The sequence below is a fragment of the Equus quagga genome, chromosome 17 (genome assembly GCF_021613505.1).
Source record: "Equus quagga isolate Etosha38 chromosome 17, UCLA_HA_Equagga_1.0, whole genome shotgun sequence".
NCBI classification, from domain to species: domain Eukaryota; kingdom Metazoa; phylum Chordata; class Mammalia; order Perissodactyla; family Equidae; genus Equus; species Equus quagga.
In genome coordinates, this window is record NC_060283.1 from 19,001,786 (window position 1) to 19,015,161 (window position 13,376).

The window sequence follows — 13,376 nt, forward strand, 5'->3', positions numbered from 1 at the left end:
TCATGATATGCCAGAGGAGAAGAAACACACTACTTTTTTTTATTTTAGAAAAAGAGTGAACTTTTGAAGCTGTCTAATTCAGCCTCTTACAAGGATTCTGAAACCCTTCTTCAACACCTTCTGCCAGGTGGTCGCTGGGCCTTTGCTAGAGGACATCCAGGCACAAGGAGCTCACCATACAATAAACTAAATTACTTCTCAGCCAGCAAAAAATGTTGAAAACTCTTTCTTAAATTTAAAAAAAAACTATTTGTACAACTATTGCTTCCAGATTTGCAGACTGTTGATACACAGATTAAGTCTAATTCATTTCTACTTCCATTTCAAAGCCCTCTAAATAAGTCACAGAGAAATAGGGCTCTATTTGTCTTTTTCATCTCTTTATCCTCAGCACTTGGTTTAGTATCTGATTCATTTACCTATTCAACAAACATAAAGTGAATAAATAACTTGGAAGACTACTTATTTCCTCTGTTTTCTTTTTTACAGCTAACTGAAAAAAAGTGTTTGCCTTCTTTCATAGAAAAAAATTGATAGACTGTTGGAATGTGAACTACATATACTCCTTTGCCCCTTTCAGTTCTACCCTCATCCTTTCTTCCTTGGGCAGCTGCCATCCCTAATTGGCTTCCTGTACTTTCCAAGAGGTAGTACCAGCTAAGGGTTAGAGGGCAGTTGAGCAGAAAAGAACTTCAGGGTGTTTATTGTCCTGGTTCCCTCCCGTGGTCTGTCAAAGAATCAGTCAATGATTTTAATTGAGGCTGTACTCTTCTAGGTGGACCCTCTGGTTTTCTGTGATCACTCTCTGCCCTGGTCTCTCAGGCCTAGTTGTGGGAATGGCTTTTTGTGTCATTAGCCTTGGGGTGCTTTATCATCCCTTATTAGTTTCTCTTAACCCTATCCAGACCTTGATAAGTAATCATAATTAAACCATTTTTACTCTCTAATTTTAAGGATACTGTTTCAGGACTCCTATGGGTACAGAAAGTTTGGGTTTTTTTTCCTTTGTACATAAATAAAAGTAAATAGGAAAACTTTTCCCTTAATATAAATTTATTTTATTTAAAAAGAATCTTTACTTCTTTTGATGTATAGCTGCTAAATAAATGTAACTTTTCTCAGGAAAAATATTGTATAAGACATCTGAAAGCTATATATTGTTATAATGCAATGTTACTGCAATTAAAAATAATAAAAATAAAAAATAAATAATATGACCCCATAGAAAACTAGAATGAAGAAAACAGTGCAAATTGCCCCTCTATTAGCTATCATAGAAAGTCTGGTGAGGTAGGTATTGGTGCAAGCAAGTTTCAGTACATATCACACATGAAATTGTCAATGACAATGAGGCCACAGAAAGTGAGCTGATAAATAGAAAAATTGAACCAATGAGTGCAGAAAGCCTGCAGTCCAGGCCACCTGCAGCATAACAACACAAACCCAATGATTCATGATGATCAAATAATGAAGTGGTTTACAGATGTCTGTATATCAGTCATAGGTCATCACCACCAGAAGAATGACTTTAGCACCAGCAAATTAATGATCTGTAAAGACTTGAGTCATACAAGCCTGGACATCTTTTTCTCATAGAGAAAGTCTACACTCACTTTAGGAGCAATGGCAGTAGAAGAGACAGTATCAATAAATGATAAATAAGCCAGAAAAAAGTATATGGTGGCACCCAGTGACTGGGTGGTCACCATGGTCACCATGATGAGAAGATTGCCCAGTATCATCACAAAGTAGATGAATAAGAATGCAACCAATAGAACTTTTTGCCCTTCAGTGCTCTATGTGAGTCGCAAAAGGACAAAGTCAGTCACACTGTTCCTATTTTCTGTGTGTTCTTCTGAAGACCTTGAACTCAAGTGTCAGAGACTGTGAACAAAAAGGCCATTAATGAATTTGAGAGGATCGCCAAGCTTTATATAAAAAATATGATGCCTCATTCAACAATGGTTGTTCCACAGGGCCTCACACAGAGTAACTTCAGAAAATGAGAGTTTGGAATCTCCTCCCACAATTACTCCATTCATTTTCACGAGTTTCTTGCCTCAACTACAGTGATGAGATTTCAGTATTCTAACTGGAATGTATATGTGAGTGGGCATATCTGTGAGACGACATACCGAACAACAAGAAAGCTAATTTGTGCAGAATTGTCTCTCACAAAGACTGCATTTTTGACAGTATATATAATTTCCTTGGATCTTGAATGCTTTTTGGCTTTCTGAGATCCACCATGAAAATAACCTCATTTCTAATAACTTGATTTATATATTTATGTAAAGTAGTACCTAGTACATGGAACATAAAATTATAGGCTGACGTTTAGATAACTGACTTTGTGAGTTACTTTACCATAAGCACCAAGATTTGAGGACTATGTCATCCACGGCAATAAAAAAAATACAACAGTCATAACGCGAGTGCTTGTTATATGCTTATTGATCTTTATTTAAACTGAATATCAAAACTCATAAGAAAGCAATTGAGCAGAGATAAATGTATTAAATTCTCCCCAGCAAAGAAAGTCCAATGAAATCAATGTTTTTTTTAAAATACACAAACACATACACATGCATGGACACACAAACTGAATTGGCATTTATTATAACCTAGGTTATTTGAGGAAAAAATGTATAATACAAATCAAAGTGAATGGATCTTAAATAGACATTCTCCTGTACTCCAAAATTGTTAGGAATTGATTATTACTAATCATAGCTCAATTCAGAATGCAGAAATAGAGATTCAAGGCAGAAACATGGTATAGTGGAAAGATTTCTATACTATAAATCCAGAAATAATATTTCATTTTGCTCAGTCATCTTGGGAAAAATCATGTGCAAACTTAGATTCTTATTGGCAATGCTATGATCTTTCCAGATGTGTGTTTATGAATTCTTGTCATGGATACCTTTAACCTAAATGACATGATAACACTTTTGCTGGTAGATCATCTTTAGATTAATTAGGGTGAATTAGCATGTGTAAAATGTTGACTATTAATAACCAACATTTGAGACTATTTTTTTGTTCATATTATTAGCTCTGGTTATCTGAGTCTGTGTTGAGTATAAGACATTCATTCTCACTTGAGGAAAATAAATTATCTATTGGCCTTTCGGATATGATCATGAACCAATTGTCCACATAAGGTGTGCCACTTCATATTGGCAGAATTATTTTAAATGTGTTCTGTTTCAAGGTCTACTTATGTAACTAATCATTTGTGAAGGGTAAGAGACTATTCTATCATTTGTGTTTATAGGCTAATTTGTCCTCAAACGTCAGAGAGAAAATAAAAGGATGGATGAGAGAAAATAAGAGATAACAGAGAAAAGGCAGACAGAAACTGGCAAAGACCTTAAGCTAAATGAAACATGCTTTGAAATTGGTAAACAGTTTGGTTTGGGGAGATTGAACGACTTGGGAGTAAAGGAAATTTCAGATTTCCTGAACAGCCAATCAAGCCTGAGGGATAACTCAGCATCAGTACCAGCACTTGCCTTTCAGAATCTTATACTTCCATATCAAAGGAAAATGAGAAAATCAAATTTTAAACTTTAAGATATTTCAGTAGATGAGACCAGCTGCCTAAAGAAGGAGTTCCATCTTCATGCTTCTGGCAGTTGATTGCATATATACATAATTAAATATCTTCCATCACAACAATGACGCTAAATCTGCATTTACGATGGAAAATAAATAGTCACGCTTTATAAGAGTAGCCCAGGCATTCAAGAGGTAGCTTTCACTAGGAGGGTCTAATCCCTTGACCTGTTGAGTATAACATTTGTTTGTTCATAGCTGTGTTTCCCACTATCATTTGTTGGGTCTGCCAGGATAGTAAACATACCCTATTAATGATTGTATCTCCAGAATCTATAAGTGTACCTAATATATGTTAAGTGATTAATATTTGACTAGTAAAAGTGTTCTTATAGGGGCCAGCCCTGTGGCATAGCAGTTGGGTTCACACACTACACTTTAGTGGCCTGGGGTTTACCGGTTCGGATCCCGGGTGCGGATATACACACCACTTGTCAAGCCATGCTGTGGCAGGCATCCCACATATAAAATGGAGGAAGATGGGCACAGATGTTAGCTCAGGGCCAATCTTCCTCACCAAAAAGAGGAGGATTGGCTATGGATGTTAGTTCAGAGCTAAACTTCCTCAACAGAAAAAAAAAAGAAAAGTTCTTATGAACCTAATTATTACTCCAAACTATAGAAAAGTATTAATTTTTACTTATAATAATGCAAAATTCTATACTTTACCAATATTGTATTTTACCAAAAATAAATAGCTCTGATTCAAACATTCGTGAGATTCTCCAAATTTCTTAACATATTCAGTGAGAAAAATAAATCATTAAGGAATGCTCAAAAATTGCAAATCATGCTAAGTATCCCACAGTGACAATTAAAATAAGATAAATTAAGATCTACACTATGCCAAATTCAACAACAAAAGGTGGAAAAACAAACCACTTATATGGTTTTCTAGGCGTAAAATGCTGGGAAATAATTTCAACCAGCAAATCAGCAAGATTTTGTTCATTCTAGACTCTGAAATTTTGAGTTTTAGTCCAGATCCTTTGGAAATATATGATCGCAATGCCTAAAGATGCTTATATTTAACTGTCTATAGATTAAAATCTGTTTCCCATGTAAACAACAGCTCTTTTTAAAATGATTCAATAATGACTATAAAAATGATGCAGCAAGAATTCTGATGTCCTAATAAACTCTTATTCAGTTCAGTTGATTCTTTTAAAAGATAAACTTTAAAGAAATATCACAAGTCAATTTCTTCATAGTAAAGGATAAATGCTACCTCTAAAACCAGAATATGGTTGAATAGACTTTGGGGATAAACACAGAAAAACAACAATCAGAGAGTCTCACAGATAGTCTTTGTCAGTTTTGTTTTATAATTTTGCATGGGTGGGTGCAATGCAATTCTCAGTCCTCAAAAGTGTACTTTTTGAGTATTCATGTTCTAAATTCTCATTTGGAAGTTGAGCCTCAGAATCTACGCTTGCCAACTATGTGACCTTTGGTAAATTACTCAAGATCCTCTGTGTAATGAGACTTTTAATAGCACCTAACATGTAGGGTGATTTTAAGGATTAAATATGATAATGCAAATAAAGCTCATCCAAAGTTGTTGGACAAATGATATGCATTAAATAAATTCAAGATATTATTCACTATTATTTGTTTCCCCATGTTACTTTAGTGCAACATCTGTACAACTAGTTTTACATGAATTTCTCAATAGTCCACTCTCTTCCCTAATTATCCAAAGGAGCACTCTGGGACGCATGGATGGATTGACGGAGTCACCATTGTAATACAATTATGGAAGCTTTCCTTTCTTTACCATTCACATTACTTTATGGAAATTCTCCTGTCTGTCTTTCTCCATATTTCATTCTTCTGAAATTCTAGCTTTGGTCCTGTTATAGAGAATATATATCAATAATAAAATTTAAAACCCAATTATCATATTTAACCAATCAAATTAATTGAATAAAACTTTAATAGCATTTTTAGTCAATAATGCAGAGAGCTGGATAATCAAAGAAATGGGCATTATTTTGGATATTTTTTAAAGCATCTATATGAAGTTTAATGTGGTTCATGTCTAGTAAGGTAGTAGCTTTTATTTTACATCTTGGCAGTAGCATTAATGCCCAAGGAGAAATCTTCTCCTAGGTAAAGGAAGATATGACTGGGCACTTAATCAACAATGAACAACAAATCACTTCACCGATTTTGTTAAAGCATTTTGTCCCCAAGACTACTTTTTCAAAATTAAGTTCACTGAGGGATCATGCTCCACAGAACTGAGACCTTCCACGTGATCCGTCTAGTACATTCTATGTTTTCAGAGGCTTCCCCTGGCTAATCACTTCAGGGGAATTAAGTGAAAAAAAAGCAATCTAACAGCAAAGAGCAAGTCACTTATTAACAGCAAAGCCATAAGGTTGTGTGAACAAGAAACCTTTATTTTCAATTAATCGGTGTATATTTGAAATTCTCAAATCCAAGAGGGTACTGGAGTGAAGTAAAAAGCTTAGGTCTTTGTATATGGCAAATATATTTAATGAAAATGGTACAAATTATTGCTAATCAATTTACTAAAATTTCAATACAACTCCGATGGGATAACATCCACAATAAAAATTCCAACTCAAAAATTTGTCCCAAAAGAAAACAATTTTTCTTGAAGAGAAATATAGAAACAAGCAACTACAATGGATAATTTGAAAGACTATTATAAGGTCATATAAGACAAAAACAAAAAAGCTAAATCCAGAGATATTTGACATTTGATATTAAGATGTATTTTATATAATAATGGCAAGTCCTTAAATCTGAATCTCTGTATACATGCTCTAAAAATATGCTATTTCTTTGTAGAGGTTTGTTGGTACAAAGGTTTTCTATCTCTTTATTTATATTCCCATTTTATTCATATTCATATTTACATTTTATTCATACATAATGTTCTTGAAACTTGCCATATCTTCTACTACTTCTTGAGCATCTTTGAGTCAGTGGTGTTAAAGTATTTGTCTAGTCATCAGGTATTTTGGGGACAACTTCTGTTGATTCATTTTTTTTTTCATTTGAATGGGCCATACCTTCCTGTTTCTTTGTATTCTTCATGGTTTTATTTTGAAAACCAGACTTTTAAATCTAAAACTCTGGTAACTTTAGAAATCAGATTCTCTCCCCTTCCCCAGGTTTATGGATTTTTGGTGTTCTTCTTATTTTAGTTGCTATTGCTATTGTTTTGCTTTTTATGGTTGTAGGCTCTCTCTGTGCCAAGGATCAGCCTGAGGTGTACACTTAAGGTCTTCCCAGGTCTTTTCTGAGCCTGATCCTTCCCCTGGGCATGCAAGGTGACTTCCCAATTTCCCTAGTATATGTGGTTGATTTCGAATGTCTTATTCTTTGATATCTAGCTCCTAAAAGGGGAAAAGAAAAATAGAGGGAAAAAAGCATCACCCCCTTTAAACATCCTGGAACTCAGTTCAACCAGAGAGAGAGGAGCTTTTAACAATGGGAGGAGGAGCAAGAACAATGGCCACCACCTCAGCGTCTGAAGTTCTATGGTTATAAATAGCAATCAGGGATCAGAGCACAGATTCTGATATTTGGAGAGTAGGGTCATTTTTGCCCACCCTGGATCCCACAAGCTGTGTGCAGGCTGCTCCAGGAACACAGGCACAGATGCCTGCCACAGGGCTGAGGAGGGTGGGGATGGGGAGCTGTACTATGCCAAAAGTTGAAATTGACTGAAATTAACTGCAATTTACCATTGAAGCCTTGCCTGGAAGTTGTAAGCCTTCGATAGACTCCAAAGTTCCAATAAATTACATCAGCTAGAACCCGCCAGTGCAGTTATTCTCCAGGTGGAAAGGCAAATTTCTGGTGCTTCTTACTCCACCATCTTCCTCAAATCCTCTGCCCTGGGCTGCTTTGTGGAATGAAGAAAAGGTTCTAAAATTAGATAGTAGTAAACACACTAAACACCCTTTGTAAACACACTAAAAACCACTGAATTATTTTCTTTAAAATGTTGAATTTTATGATACGTGAATATATCAATAAATAAAATGTTTGCTTGTATATAGCTCCATTCCCTCCCCCCCTTCTTTTGTACTGTTATTATCATACAAAGTGTATCTTCATATATTTTAAAGGAATTCACATAGCTTTTGACTTATTTCTGCTGTCATTTAAATCAGATAATAAAAGAATTAAAAGCAAATATATCTCTATTTATATTGTTTTTTTTTGTTTGCCTATGTAGTTATTTTTATCAATGCTGTTTATTTCTTCATGTGGATACAAGATAGTGTCTAGTGAGCTTTCATTTCAGCCTGAAGGATTGCCTCAAGTATCTGTTATAGGGCAAGTTTATAGCAATGATTTCTTTAAATTTTTGTTTATCTGGGAATTTTTTCCTTCAATTTTGACTGATAATTTTCATGATATTTAACTCTGGATTTACAGTGTTTATAAAACTCATTAGATATGTTATCCACTGTCTTCACACACAGGGTTTTTGAGGAGATATTCACTGTGAATCTTATTGAGGAAAACTTTTAGGTAATGAATTGCTTCTTGCTACTTTCCAGGTTCTCTCTTTTTCTTGGGGCTTCACACTTTGATTGTGAGGTATCTTGGAGAACATCTCTTTAACTTTATCCCAGTTGGCCTTTATTGAGATTCTCCAATGTACAGATAAATGTTTTGTATCAAATTTTGAAAGATTAATTATTTTTTCAAATATTCTTTTAATGCATATCTTTGTCTGCTCTTATTATTGAACTATGATATGTGTATGTTGCTATGCTTGGGGTTGTCCCACAGGTCTCTGAGATGCTGTTTATTTTTCTGCATTCTTTTTTCTTTCTGTCCTCAGAACGGAGAATCTCAATGACCTGTCTTCAACTTCATTGATTGTTTCTTCCACTTGCTCAAATCCACTACTGAGCCATTTTAGTGAATTTTTTCATTTCAATTTTTATACTTTCAATTCTAGAATTTCTTCTTGTTCTTTTTTATAATTTTCCTCTACCTATTGGTATAAACCTTTTAGTTTTGAGGCATTTTTCTATAATTATCTCTTTTAGCTCTTTAGATATGGAAACTTTTAGTTCTTTGAATATTTTAAAATCACTAATTTAGTCTTTGTCTAGCAAGTGCACCATCTAGGCTGCCTTAGGGACAGTATACAGTAACAGTTTTGTTTATTTTATTTTGTAGAAGCTATACATTTGTGTTTTTTGTATGTCTTAATTTTTCAATGAAAACTGGAAATTTAAATAATATAATGTAGCAAATCTGGAAATTGTATTTGCCCCACCGCTACCACTCAGAATTTCTTGGATTTCCTATTTGTTGTTGCTGCAACTTGTTTTTTCATTGATTTTCCTTAACTAATTTTAATATCTGCATTCGTCATCATGAATGATCCCTGAAGTTTTTGCTCAATTTGCTTAGTGGTCAGCTAATTATTGGATGGAGAGTTCCTTAAACGTGTTAAACCAATCAGTTTCCCAGCCTTTTGTGTGGGGTTATGTGTGTGTTTTGGGCATGGCTTTAATGCTCCAGCAAGGAGTTTTCAAATATATTTTACCCTTCACTTCCTGTGTGCAAAGCCTCAAGGTTAGTTGATAATGAAATATTAGAGCTTTCTTAGGTAATTCTTTAGAATTTATCCAGACTTGGGCATGCACATGGCCTCCTAGAGTACCAGGGATATATTGCAGCTTTTCGAATTCCTCTATGGATATATCATTCTATAGATTTTTCTGTTGAGTTTTTTAGTCAGATTCTTGTTTCTCCCATTTATTATTGTAACCTCAGACAGCTAGGATGTTGAAAGATTTCCACTGAAGTTTTCTTAGACAAATGTCTCAGAGAAAATGTTCTCACAGAGTGAACTCTGTGACAGATTAAATAAAGACAAGCCCTGCAGATGAGAGATATGGGATGCTTAAAGATAAATAAAATAATTATCTGACAGTGAAGTCTGAAGTAGCTCTAAACCTGTTCAGCCCCCTCCAATGTATGGCAGAATCCTGGTTTTCAAGAGCATCATGATTGCAAAGACACCATGTTCTTGGGGAGAGGGTTATGGAAGACAGGAAGTTAAAATGCCACAAAACTCACTGTTGTTACCAGGATTCAGCTGTTTATTTTTTTTTCTTAAATAATCTGTAGATTGTTGAAAGTTTTTCGTTAATTTTAAGATCTCCAATAAAGTTTATTTTGATGATTTCTACCAGTATTTTCATTGTTTTTATGAAGGAATGAATTTTTATAGGTCATTATTCCACCATTCTGGAAGTAACTCCTTTGACTTTTCAGATTTGGAAAACAGCATATAAAATATTAGATATGTACCTCTGTTTATGGAGTTGCCTAAAAAGTCTCAAGTTTTGAGTTAGTTCAGAACAGGAGAAGACTCTGCAGAAGATCCTGTTTGTACTAAAAGTTACCCTGACAAATGTGCCTTATGACTATGCAGATGAATCACATTGGAATTATTTTTATGTAGTAAAGTGATATAATGTGGTTATGTGGTAAGCCTCCAAAGGAGACTCACAGTGCAGACATTTAGGATTTTTAATGACTCAGTACACCCTTCTTTTGGCAAAAACTTTCCTTTGACAAAGCAATTCAAGCCTTGCTAACAGGCTTTGCTATAGACAAAAGTCAACTGTGGGATTCCCAGAGACAATAAGCAGAAAATATCCATTGTTAAGGAGGTGTTATTTTACCCAGCAAATTCTAAAAATGTGTAAGTAAAACTGCTTACTATTTTAAAATTGAAATTATATATATTATATCCTGGCTCTAACAGGTACAGAAAGTACAAGTAATTTGCTTGAGCATGGACTAAAATTTCCACATTAGTGGGTCTGGCACATAAGGATTTAAAAGTTGCCACACCATCCTAACAACAATTAAAAAGATGAACAAACTGAAAAATCAACATTGCTCTAAGATCATTATTCTATGAGCATTCTATTACTGTGATACCAAAACCAATGATATTATGAGAAAACTACAGACCAGTATCTCTCATAAACATAGATGCAAAAATCCTGGAGAAAATATCAGCAAATCAAACCCAACAATATGTAAAAACACATCCATGATGACCAAGTAGGATTCATGCAAGGGCTGCAAGGCTGTTTCAACATTTGAAATCAATTAACGTAATCCAGCACATCAACAGGCTATTGAAGAAAAATAATATGTCAATAAATAAAGAAAAAGACAAAATACAACACCCATGCATGATAAAAATTCTTGAGAAAATAGGAATAGAGGGGAATATCCTCAATCTGATAGAGAATATCTACAAAATATCCTACAGCTAATACCATATTTAATGTGAGAAACTCAAAGCTTACCTGCTAAGATGAGGAATAAGATAAAGATGTCCTTTTCCACCACTGCTTTTCAAAATTGTACTGCAACTAATAGCTCATGCAATAAGACAAGGAAAGGGAATCAAAGATATGCAGGTGAGAAGGAAGAAATAAAACTGTCTTTGTTCACAGATGGCACGATAATCTATGTAGAAAATCCAAAAGAGTTGATTTTAAAAAAAACTCCTGTAACTAATAAGAGATTATAGCCAGGTTGAAGGATACAAGGTTAATCTACAAAAGTCAGTTTCCTATGTAGCAGCAATGAACAAATAGAATTTGAAATTAAAAGCACATTACTACGTACATTAGCCCACCTCCAATCCCTAAATAAAATGCTTAGGTACAAATCTAACAAAATATATAGAATATTTATATGGGGAAAACTACAAAACTCTAATGAAAGATATCGAGGAAGAACTCAATAAATGGAGAAATATTTTGTGTTCACCAATGGGAAGTCTCAGTATTGTCAAGATGTCAGTTTGTCTCAACTTGATCAACAGATTCAATGTAATCCCAATCAAAACTTCAGCAAATTCTTTTGTGGATATCAACCAAATGATTCTAAAGTTTATATGCAGAAGTGAAAGACTCAAAATAGTCAAATATATATTGAAGGAGAACAAAGTTGGAGGACTGATAATGCCTGACTTGAAATTTACTATAATGCTACAGTAAAGAAGACAATGTAGCCATGATGAAAAAATACACCAATAGATCCATGGAACAGAACAGAGAGCACAGAAATAGACCATATAAATATGGTCATCTGATCTTTGACAAAGGAACAAAGACAATACCAAGGAGGAAAGATAGACTTTTCAACAAATGGTGTGGAACTACCAGACACACACAAACAAAAAAATAAATCTAGACACTGACCTTATCCTCTTCAGAAAAATTAACTCAAAATGGATCATAAATCTAAACGTAAAATTATAAAACTCCTTGAAGAAAACATAAGAGAAAATCTAGATAATCTTGAGAACGGCAATGACTTAGCTACAACACCAAAGGTAGGATCCATGAAAGAAAGTATTGATACACTGGACTTCATTAAAATTAAAAACTTGTGCTTTGTGAAAGTCAGTGCAAGAGATTGAAAAGACAAGCTACCTATCAGGAGAAATATTTGCAAGGTATATCTAATAAAGGACTGTTACCCAAAATATACAAAGAACTCTTAAAACTCAATAAAGAAAATAAACAATTTTATCCAAAAATGGGGAAAAGACTTAGAAGAAAATTCACCAAACAAGATATAGAGATGGCAAGTAAATATATGAAAAGATGTTCAATATCACGTGTCATTAGGGAATTGCAACTGAAATTAATGTGATACCTCCACACCTATTAGAATGGCCAAAACACAAAACACTGGCAACACCAAATGCTGGCAAGAATGTGGAGCAATAAGAACTCTTCATTCATTGCTAGTAGGAACACAAAATGGTGAAGCTATTTTGGAAGACATTTTCACAGTTTCCTACAGAACTAAACATACTCTTAGCAAAAGATCCTGCAGTCATGTTCTTTAGTATTTATCCAAAGAAGTTGAAAACTTTTTTCCACAAAGATGTCTTACATGGATGTTTATAGCAGCTTTGATCATAATTTCCAAACCCCATCATCATTGCCAAAACAACCAAGATGTCCTTCAGTAGAAGAATGGACAAACTGTGGTATATCCATACAAGAGAATATTATTCAACACTAAAGAGAAATGAGCTATAAAACCATGAAAAGACATGGAGGAATGTAACATGTATATTACTTAGTGAAAGAAGTTAATCTGAAAAGACTACATACTGTATGATTCTAACTACATGACATTTTGGAATAGGAAAAACTGTGGAGACAATAGACATATCAGTGTTTATTATGGGTTAATCAAGAGGGAAGAATGAACAGGTAGAGTACAGAGGATTTTTAGGGCAGGGAAACTAGTCTGTACCATAGTACGGTGGTGGATTCATGTCGTGCATTTTTTCAAACCTATAGAAAGTACAATATCAAAGGTAGATCCAAACACAAACTATGTACGTTAGACAATAATGATGTTTCAGTGTAGAGCCATCAAACATAACAAATATACCACTGTGCTGTAGGATGTCAATAATGGAGGAAGTCATGCTTATTTTGGGACAGGGGATATATGGGAACTCTATATATTCTACTCAATTTTGCTGTGAAATTAAAACTGCTTCAAAAATAGTTTTTTTAGGGATTAACACTTGGTAATCTATTTTTAACATTTCTAATTAACTGCTCCTTTTGCTTCATCATTTCTCTCACATTTACCCCTAGAGGATCATAAAACGTCACCTAAGAGAGTTAGATTTTTTTTTTAAGGCAAAACAATCACTTATATGTATTGGTTTACACAGTGCACTGACT